This window comes from Dioscorea cayenensis, chromosome 11 (genome assembly GCF_009730915.1).
Source record: "Dioscorea cayenensis subsp. rotundata cultivar TDr96_F1 chromosome 11, TDr96_F1_v2_PseudoChromosome.rev07_lg8_w22 25.fasta, whole genome shotgun sequence".
Taxonomy (NCBI): domain Eukaryota; kingdom Viridiplantae; phylum Streptophyta; class Magnoliopsida; order Dioscoreales; family Dioscoreaceae; genus Dioscorea; species Dioscorea cayenensis.
Genome location: NC_052481.1, coordinates 6839616 through 6849349, shown reverse-complemented (window position 1 = coordinate 6849349; position 9734 = coordinate 6839616). Strand labels below are relative to the sequence as shown.

At 42.6% G+C, this 9734-nt stretch overlaps 1 non-coding gene across 1 annotated transcript; it reads right to left on the bottom strand.

Annotated features, from left to right (window-relative positions):
* Positions 1-3123: 3123 nt before the first annotated feature.
* LOC120272768 lies at positions 3124-3230 on the bottom strand. Its single transcript, XR_005540305.1, has one exon. It is a non-coding gene; the product is annotated as a small nucleolar RNA R71 (small nucleolar RNA).
* Positions 3231-9734: the final 6504 nt, after the last annotated feature.

The window sequence follows — 9734 nt, the reverse complement described above, 5'->3', positions numbered from 1 at the left end:
GCATGCTTTTGGTGAACCTAAGGCCAAACACTTTCAATGTTGCCTTCTTTTATGCTTCAATGTTTATTTTTGCTTGAGGACAAGCAAAACCTTATGTGTGGGGGAGTTTGATAAGTACTCATGTATTAGTAATACGAAATATTATTTTCTTACAATGAGAATTACTTTTCTCAGATTTTATCGCTCATACATGTGTATTTGTGTTACTTTTGTACATGTAGGGTTGTGTAGACAAGTATGGAATAAAGAAGCCAAAGTAGATCATGAATCCATGTTGTTGATGAAATATTGGAGTGTACAAACGTGAAGATACAAGTTGTGCTCAAAGACATATGAGTGTCTGCCAACCTTTGTTATGTTCGAGTGAACATACAAATTGGAGGGCACAAAGGCAGTCACACTGATAAGTGCTTTTGAGATAAGAAAACGAAGTGTTCTTTCCTTGTGTTGAGTATTACTTTTCTCAGGTTTTAATGCTAATTTGTGTGTATTTATGTTACTTTAATGCAGATAGGGTTGTGAGACCGATTATGAGAGAAAGAAGCCAATGTGGATAGTAATGCACCAATTTGGAGGAAATCTTGCTAAGGTTCAAACGCGAAGACTGATAAGTGCTTGTGCAATATGAATGCGAAGCATTCTTTCCTTATGTTAAGCATTACCTTTCTCGGGTTTTTACACTAATATGTGTGTTTTTATGTGACTTTTATGGAGGTAGGGTTGTGAGGCCAATTATGAAGGAAAGAAGCCAATGTGGATCATAATGCACCGATTTTGGAGAAAATCTTGCTAAGGTTCAAACGCGAAGACATAGCTTGGGTATGATATGCTAAAGTGTGTGCCAACCTCCTCATATTTGAGTTAGCACAACCATTTGGAGCGGCACAAGGGCAGTCATACTCAACCATTCCGACTTATGCATAAAGAACAAGATCTCCACCAGCTTTTCCATCATTGAAGAAGTAAAGCGATCCAGGACGTGAACGTGTGCCCGTTTGCGTTACCTCGATGAAAGTATATATTCGAGAAGTATTTCAGGCAGGATGTTGTAGTAACAATGTAGCAAAGTACTGTAGCAGCACTGTTCACAGCCGGCCGAGGAAACTGCAGAACAGAGAATCCACACGGGTGTGTGGAAATTCCACACGCCCGTGTGAAATATCCATAGGGGCGTCCACAGGGGCGTGTGATCCTTGATTCCAGCCCTATTTAAAGCCGATTTAGCCCCAATTTCATTATTTTTTTCTCGATCTTTTCCCCAACTTGAGAGAGGGTTTCGGCTAGGGTTTTGAGAGGTATTGGCGAGGGTTTTGGAGAGGTTCTATGGCTCTGACATCGTCATCTCTTTGGAAGAAGGTTGGTAGGGGAGCTTCCGTCGAGGCGTATTCTATACCTTACAAGGGGATCTTTGGACGACGAGTAGAGGACTTTCCACAAGACCATCGACAAGACTATCGAGCGGATTTTCTATGGATTCATTGCTTTACATTCTATTTCTTTGATTGTACTTAGCTCCATGGAGAGCTCAACCCCTAGTGCGTACTTTGGTATTTGTGAACCCTAGGATGTATTCATTTCTTTGAATCTCTTTATTATGCTTTCAATTAATTGATGTTTATTGTGAGTTCCAACCTTGAATGCTTGATTGTGTGAATACTCCCCTAGAGTGACACTAGGGTTGAGAGTTCTTGTTGGTAACCTTGTGAGTGAGTGACACACCATGAGTGTTAGACAAAGCTAGGTTGGAGAGGGTTGAGAGGGTGAGTCGAGAGGTATAGGAGCGTCCCCTTTCCCCTCAGATGTGTTAGATTCTACCTCTGTTCCTTGAGTTCTTTAGGGCCACAATAGTGTGAATGGTCTAAGGGATGATCTTCCACTGGGGCTTAGTTGCGGGTGCAACAGAGTGAAGTGCAGAAGTGATCTTAGTATTAAGGCTTAATTGTGGTTAGGGACCTTCCACCTGGACCAAAGGGTTAGGTCTACAATTAGGAAGAGATTTATCACTTGGAATCCCTAGAACTTATTGCAATTCTATCCGAGTGCGAGGTTGAGAGGTTATTCAATCTCTCCTCCGGGACATGTATAGAGGTAGGCATTTGACCTTAGATTTGGGACTATGTAATTAAGGATTTCCACGACTCACTTGCATTGATTAGGAAGCATAATAGAGGGTTCTTGCACTTGAAATGATTGTCCTAGGCGGAGCAATATCCGGGTACCCCATCTTTATAGATTGCCTTACCTTCTCCTTTAGTTGTGCTCTCTTACTCGTTGTTTTTACTTCTGAGAATTGAATCATTGTTACACATATCACTATTCATATTTCACATACCTAAGAAGTGAATTAAGTGTTTTTATTCCCAACTCCCTGTGGATACGATACCCGCTCATCTAGGATTATTACTTCGACAAACCCGTGTACTTACGGGATATACGCAAGGGGACCTTGTCAAGTTTTTAGGGTCGTTGCCGGGCAGTAGGCGTTTAGAGATACTTTGCACTTTGTTTTCTTAGCTATTTCACCGTACATTCTATTTCATATTTGCTTATTCTATCATCATTCTGATTTCTTTTTCTTTCTTTTTGGGTGAAGCTCCAGGTTATGACCCGAGGGAACCCCTCAATATTGATTGAAAGAGATCCCGAGCTTGAACATACACTTAGAAGAAAAGGGAAAGAGCTTGTGCAAGAACAGTCTAATCTAGCTGATTTGGAAGTGGAAGAATCTGAAAACATGGCAGAACAGAATGAGCACAACGGACATTATCCGATTATGCCAGAACTTCAGTGTTGGGTACAAAATCGAGTATTATGCATCCCCCGATTATAGCTTAGAGCTTCGAGCTGAAGCCGACATTCATCCACATGTTACAGAAATCCGCACAGTTCAATGGTTTGGCCGATGAGCATCCAAACAGTCATATAGAGAGTTTTCTTGAGGTGTGTGATATGCTGAAGATAAACCGGGTGATGGATGATGCCATCAAGTTGCGAGCCTTCCCATTTTCCCTAAAGGGGAGAGTGAAGCAGTGGCTACACTCATTACCTAGAGCATCAATTACCACATCGGAGGAGATGGTAGAAGCTTTTCTTGCCCGTTATTTCTCTCCTGGAAAATCCGCGAAGCTTAGGAATGAGATCTCATCCTTTGTTCAGTTGGAATTGGAGTCTCTATTTTAGACATGGGAAAGGTTCAAGGAGCTCCTAAGAAAGTACCCGCAACACGGATTTCCAGAGTGGATGTTGTTCAGACCTTTTACAACGGTTTGAACCCGAGTACAAGGTAACTCTTGGATGCGGCAGCTGGAGGTACCTTAGGTAGCAAGACCCCCGATAAGGCCCGTCAGTTAATTGAAGAAAAATGGGGTTAAACAGCTACCAATGGAATGCTAGAGAGAAGAAAAAGGTGGGCGGTCTCCATGAGATAGATGCAATAACTTCATTGGCGGCTCAAGTGGAAAATTTGAGTAAGAAGTTAGATATTCTAACTTCAAATAGACTAGCTGCCGTGACGAATTGCAATGGGTGTGGTGGAGGACATGCTCCCTCTGATTGTCCGATCTCTATTGGTGATGCATCTTCGGTTGAGAACGTCGATTTTGTAGGTAATGGCATGAGACCTCAAGGAAACTCATATAGTAATACCTACAATCCGGGTTGGAAGAATCATCCCAATTTCTCATGGAGCAATCAGGGTCCACCAAAGGCTATAGGGCCACCGGGTTTCCAACAATAACAACAACAAGCCCCGCATGTGGAAAACAGAGTCTCAGGTTTGGAAACCCGAATGAATGATTTGGAGAAGGCCTTGACTAGATTTGTGCAATCTGCAAATACAAGGTTTGAATCAGTTGAGGCCACACTTTGCAACCACACCGCCTCTTTACATAACTTTGAAAATCTGGTGGGGTAAATTGCGAAGTCTCTCTCTGAAATCCCACATGTTAGCTTGCCGAGCAATACAGAGACCAACCCTAGAGAGTAGGTGAAGGCGATCACTTTGAGAAGTGGTCATGAGGTTGAAGGTAAGCTTCTGAGTGAGATACCAAAAGAACATGCACCCGAAGTTATAGAGGTAGATGAGGGAACAAGCAAAGAGAAGGAGGTGGCACCCCCACCTTTCAAGCCAAGAATCCCTTATCCCTCTAGATTGAAGAATGACCAAGCGGATGAACAGAACAAGAAGTTCCTGAGTTTGTTCAAGCAACTCCACATCAATATTTCTTTTGTTGAGGCATTAGCCGAAATGCCTAAGTATGGGAAGTTCTTGAAAGACTTGTTGACCAACAAGATGAAGTTGGAGGAGACTACTTCGGTGATTCTAGATGCTTCATGCTCGGCAGTGTTGCAAAGGAACATGCCGAACAAGAGGAAAGACGCGGGAAGCTTCATCATTCCATATAGCATTGGCAATATGGGTGAAGAAATGGCATTGGCGGACTCAGGGGCCGTTCTTGCGGACTTCCAAGGCATTGATTGACATTTACGGCGGAGAGCTAACTTTGAGGGTTGGAGATGACAAGCTCACCTACCGCCTTGCTGAAGCCATGCGGCATTCTCTTGATTTCGATGACACTTTATATTTTCTAGACACTACTGATGAGATTGTTAATGAATACATGCATGAAATGTTCAATCCGCACCCGTACGAGGGTTTGTTCGACCAAGAGGAGGATTATGAAAAAGTAATGATGCTTGGTTCGACGGAAGAAGTACCATTTACCCCGGGGATCTTGAAGAAGGTGCTCCGGAAAATGAAGAGGGCTAGGAGATGCCACCGAAAACGCTCCAAGGCTGTTGGAGACGTACGTGAACCGAAGAAGTTGGATGAACCATTGCTAGGTGGCCCTAAGCCCGATAATACACCCTCTACCTTCAAGAGATTGTGCTCATCATGCTTTCAAGTCATGGGTAAGAGGGCAACATTCATCTATGAGCCCTCGTGACGTAAGACAAGGTACGTCAAGCTTAGTGACGTTAAACAAGAACTTGTTGGGAGGAAACTGATTGCTTCCCCGCAAGTGTACGGGATCGCCAAGTAATACCTCGTGTGAAGACACGAGGATCGTATTCCACGGGGCTAAGGATCTCCTATTACTCCTTCTTGAGCTATTATCTAGCCTAAGATCTCAAGCGATGGATTTTACTCTACTAAATGTAATTAAAGCTAAAACGATATTTGCCAACAAATTAAAGAGAACACGCAATAAGCAAGCAAGAGAATCAATGAAATGCAAAGGCCTATGGATGTGGATCCCCTTGAGGGGTTATCATGCAACATGGATGATGATCTAAAGATGCAAGAGTAAAATGGACCATGAGATTCCAAGATTAGAACAACCCCAATTTCTCGGTGATTGAACCCTAATCCCATACGAACATAGATAGGAACTTCTTCCAAATCTATATCCCTATGATTGCATTAAGTACGAGGAAATCTCACTTAGGAGTAAACCTACTCTTCTTCGGATTAAACCTACATGGAGGGCTACCAAACACCCGATTTCTTGGCGTGATGATACAAGTATCCCCTTCTAATCCATTCATGACCTAATACATGCGAGAAAGTTACATCTACATGCATCATTCATAAAAGAGCTACAGATTTCTCCTTAGTGTAGCACTTAGCATGAAAACAATGGATTAAATCTCAAAATTACTCAAACATGGAATTAACAAGTTATCATCCAACATACATGATAAAACCCCCCAAGATTCACCAACACCCGGTGGCCTTGGGGGTCTAGTGTGTCATCATCCCACAACAAGCAATACAAACAAACAAAACATGAAACAAAAGCATAAATGACACTCCCTAGATGAAATGGTGAAGGAGGAGGTGAAGAATGTGCCGAATGACGCTTTCCCCGCCAAAGGAGTGCCAAATGACGCTTCCTCTAGCCGCGGGTCTCTTTCCTTCAAATCGTGGTAAATCTCCCCTTGAATGATGTTGCCTTCTTGCCTTGAGAGTTTTGTACCTTGGGCTTGAATGATCTTCTAGCTTCCTTGCCCTTTTTCTTCTTCCCAAGGTCACCCAAAATCTCCCAAGTGGTCTCCCCAAAATCGGCCAAGAAAAGGTCCTGCCAAAAAAGTCTTGTTCTGCCCTAAAAGTTGGTATTTATACCTCCCGAGGCATACGGGTCGTTTGGGGGTCATATAGCACTCAAAAACCCTAGATTCGCGATCCATACGGGGTGCATACGGCCTCCATAGGGCCCCGTATACTGGGTAGTATGGAAATCTAGGCAGACACTCAAAATCATTCCGCTGCTACAGTGCATACGGCCCCCATACCGGGTAGTATGGGGGTAGTATGAAATTCCTGTTTTCTTCTCTTTTCGCCCAAATGATATCTTCTTGTTCTCCATGGCTTCCTTATGCCGTACAAAGTAAATAATAGATGATTAAAACGTCACAAAATACATGCAAAGTGAATACGATATATACATGAAAACATCTACATTTAGACACTTATCAAATATCCCCACACTTAAGCGTTGCTTGTCCCCAAGCAATCAACTCATGAAAAACAAAGAGACTGAGAAGTGGCTAAATGCATTACCTCTGGCATCAAGTAAATATACTACTCCAAAAGCAATGGACAATGATACATAGATGTTGAGTCATAGTCAATAAGCATAATAAAATATCCTGTCTCACCCCTTATATGTCTGTGTCGTGTAAGTGAATCTTATATCTCATATGCCCTGATCTGGTCTAGCATAAGGACTTTAATCAGTATAGCTCTAGATGCTAATCACTCCACTTACAAAGAATACTAAGTCTTAAACTACTAAGTGCTACTTCAATGGCCAAATAAGATCCTTCTAATTCAATACCTTGAAACTAAGTCCACTTTCTACTCAAAACCTTTGGTAGGTATTGAAAAAGATCACTAGGTTTTATTTTCATTTCATCATTCATTTATTTTATTTTTTTCAAGTTCGACTAACGTAGACTGCAAGAAAATCATTTTGAAATCTTTCTGGAGGGTGCACATGCTGGTTAGGCACAAGAGCCACCCAACTACTCGATTACAGTCCACATAGATGCATTCATGCTTCAGTAGCAGAGGAATACTGACATAGACTCATTTTTTTTTCTTTTCTTTTTCATTCATTTAATTTTTTTTGTTTACATTCACCCTAGATCACATCTTCAGAGTACTCTACATGACACAAAACTAGGATTAGCTCAACAAGACTTAGAAGTTCTTAAGAGTCCATTGAAGGATAGAACTTAGTGTTCTAAGGCCAAGTACTCAAAGTAGTGTGTTACACATACAAGAGAGTTAGAGAGTAGTCATATTGGATATTCCCAGGGCATCGACAAAAAATTCAGTGCACATGACAATACTAGGGGTAAAACAGGATTCAATAAAGCATATAAACAAGTAACTCACATCAATCATTAGTCCAAGCTAAAAGAATCTTACAAGAATGAACAAAGCCATCATAGGTAACACTAGCATGTAGAAAATGATCCTAATACATGAAATACACCCATCCCCACACTTAGTGCTGTACATTGCCCTCAATGTACACTAATCATGAAAAACATGCATGATGAAGCAATGCAAATAATAAAGGAGGGTGAAAACGAACTCCCCAGTTCAACTTGTGCTCGTCGTGAGGTAGGACGTGAGAAAATGTGTGGTGTGCAATACATGTCCCGTCTGACCTCCATTAAAACCAGGAAAGCCCACCAAATTCCCTTAATGCCCTATGAGGCAAAAAGGGGACATCATCATTCCACAAAGATTTAAAAATACAAGCACAAGGGGAAAACTAGAGAGTAGTCAACAAAAACACAAAGATGAAAATAAACTAAAGTTCGACAACACAAGTCGGTAGGGTAGAACCATGCCAACTTAACAAAATACAAAACAAAGCAAGCAAAAGTAAACAATATTTGTCCAAGCTCCAATAAGCTGCTACTCATCACAATCTGGTGCTGGTGGTGGTGGCATGGTGGTAGAAGAAGTGGCCACAGTGTGCGAGGATGAACCACAGTAGGAGGTGAGGAAACGGTGAAGATCTGCCTCGAGCTGGCACTGTCCCTCAGTGATCTGGTGAAGCTGGCCACAAATCTCATGCTGCTCCTGATGCACAGCCTGAAGCTCGCCCGCAATTCCCCTCAGTCTCATGTCAAAGTCAGGTAAAGATGTAGCGCCAGGGGTAGGAGCAGGTGTGCCCTCAGTGTTTAACTCTGTGCGCTCAGTCTGTCGCTGACTAGACACACCAGTGGTCTGGTGGCATGTGGGTCTGACACGTGCGACCACCAAGCCTATCGCCCGTATGTGGGTTGGTCCGAGGTGTACTGTACCTCCTATAACGGTCATGCCTCACGTCTGCTCAAGTAAACCCATGCCACGGATCAATCTAGTCACATAGGGCCCAATAAATATAGCTCCCAATTGTGTATATGAGCCCTGGTGAAGAAATGCATCAATGACAAGGTAGCCAAGGTGAGTAGGGCGTCGCTCGAAGATGCCATACATCGTATAAATATCGGCTTGAGTGACGACCCCCTTGCTATCGGCCCGACCCCAAATAGATCTAGCAATCAAAGCATGAATGAATCTGTGTGCCGGGTCAATCATGAGCGAGGCCTTTCGTGTTTGATCATCACCCGCCAAAGTCACCCAATAGTTGCTTCTACCCACTCCACTTGGGAAATCAAGCTTAAGACGTCTACCCGGCATGGAGTTGATAAACTCATCATCATAGATCCCCAAGTACTTGGCAAAATCCAAGTGGTGCATAGTACGCTTCCTTCTAAAAGCTTGAAAACGGATGGTGATAATTTTCCTATTCCACACGGAATCTCCATCTTGTTGTGCCTCAAATGTACTCAAAACCTCCAAAGTCAATTGGCGAAAGGTTGGCTTGTTTATGGCAAAAAGCTTGTCTCAACAATTGAGTGATAACCAATCCCTAACTTGATTTGCAATCCCAAGGTTCTCCACAAGTCCCCAATCAAGGTAGCATAATGTCCCAAATGGCTTTGTCTTCAATCGATCATATCTCTCTCGATGATGGGACAACTTGAAGACGGGTTCATCGGGAGTAGATGAAGGTCCGGTCGTTCTTGGGTGTTTGGAGGCGCATCTTTTAGTATTAGGCATCCCTACAATGAAAATAAACCTTGATCATGCTCATAGGAAATCAAGATAAATCAAAATAGAATGCTAGATATAGACGAAACAAGTGAAAAATTGAATTTTTGAGGTCATAGGACAGTATGGTCATTATTCACGCGGCAAGAGTCTCCCCTATATTCATGGCATCGAAAAATTTTTACATGAATTTGAAGGAAAATTCATCCATGACATTCACATCATTCAAAACAAGCAAAATGCTAAAGAAATTCCACACAAAATCTCCAAGAATGCCCAAGAAATGAGAAAGATAAAACTAGGGCATAGAAAAAGCATACCGATGAAATCTTGAGAAAACAAGCTTAAAACTCGGGGAAAACCACTAGATCGACATCTCAAATGGATGAGGAGAGGATTTAGGAGGAAAAATGAAGAGATTTGGTCAAGAATTGAGTGAGAATGAAGAGAGAAACTTGGAGGAAAAATGAGAGAAAAGAGAGAGTGGAAGGGAGAGAGAGAGGAGAGAGATATAAGAGGGGGAGAAAGAGGGCCGCCCCGCCCTAGACGTCCCCCATACAGTCCCATATGGGGGTCATCTAGGTCCTCTCGGCCGAGGGTCACGGCCGTCTCAGAC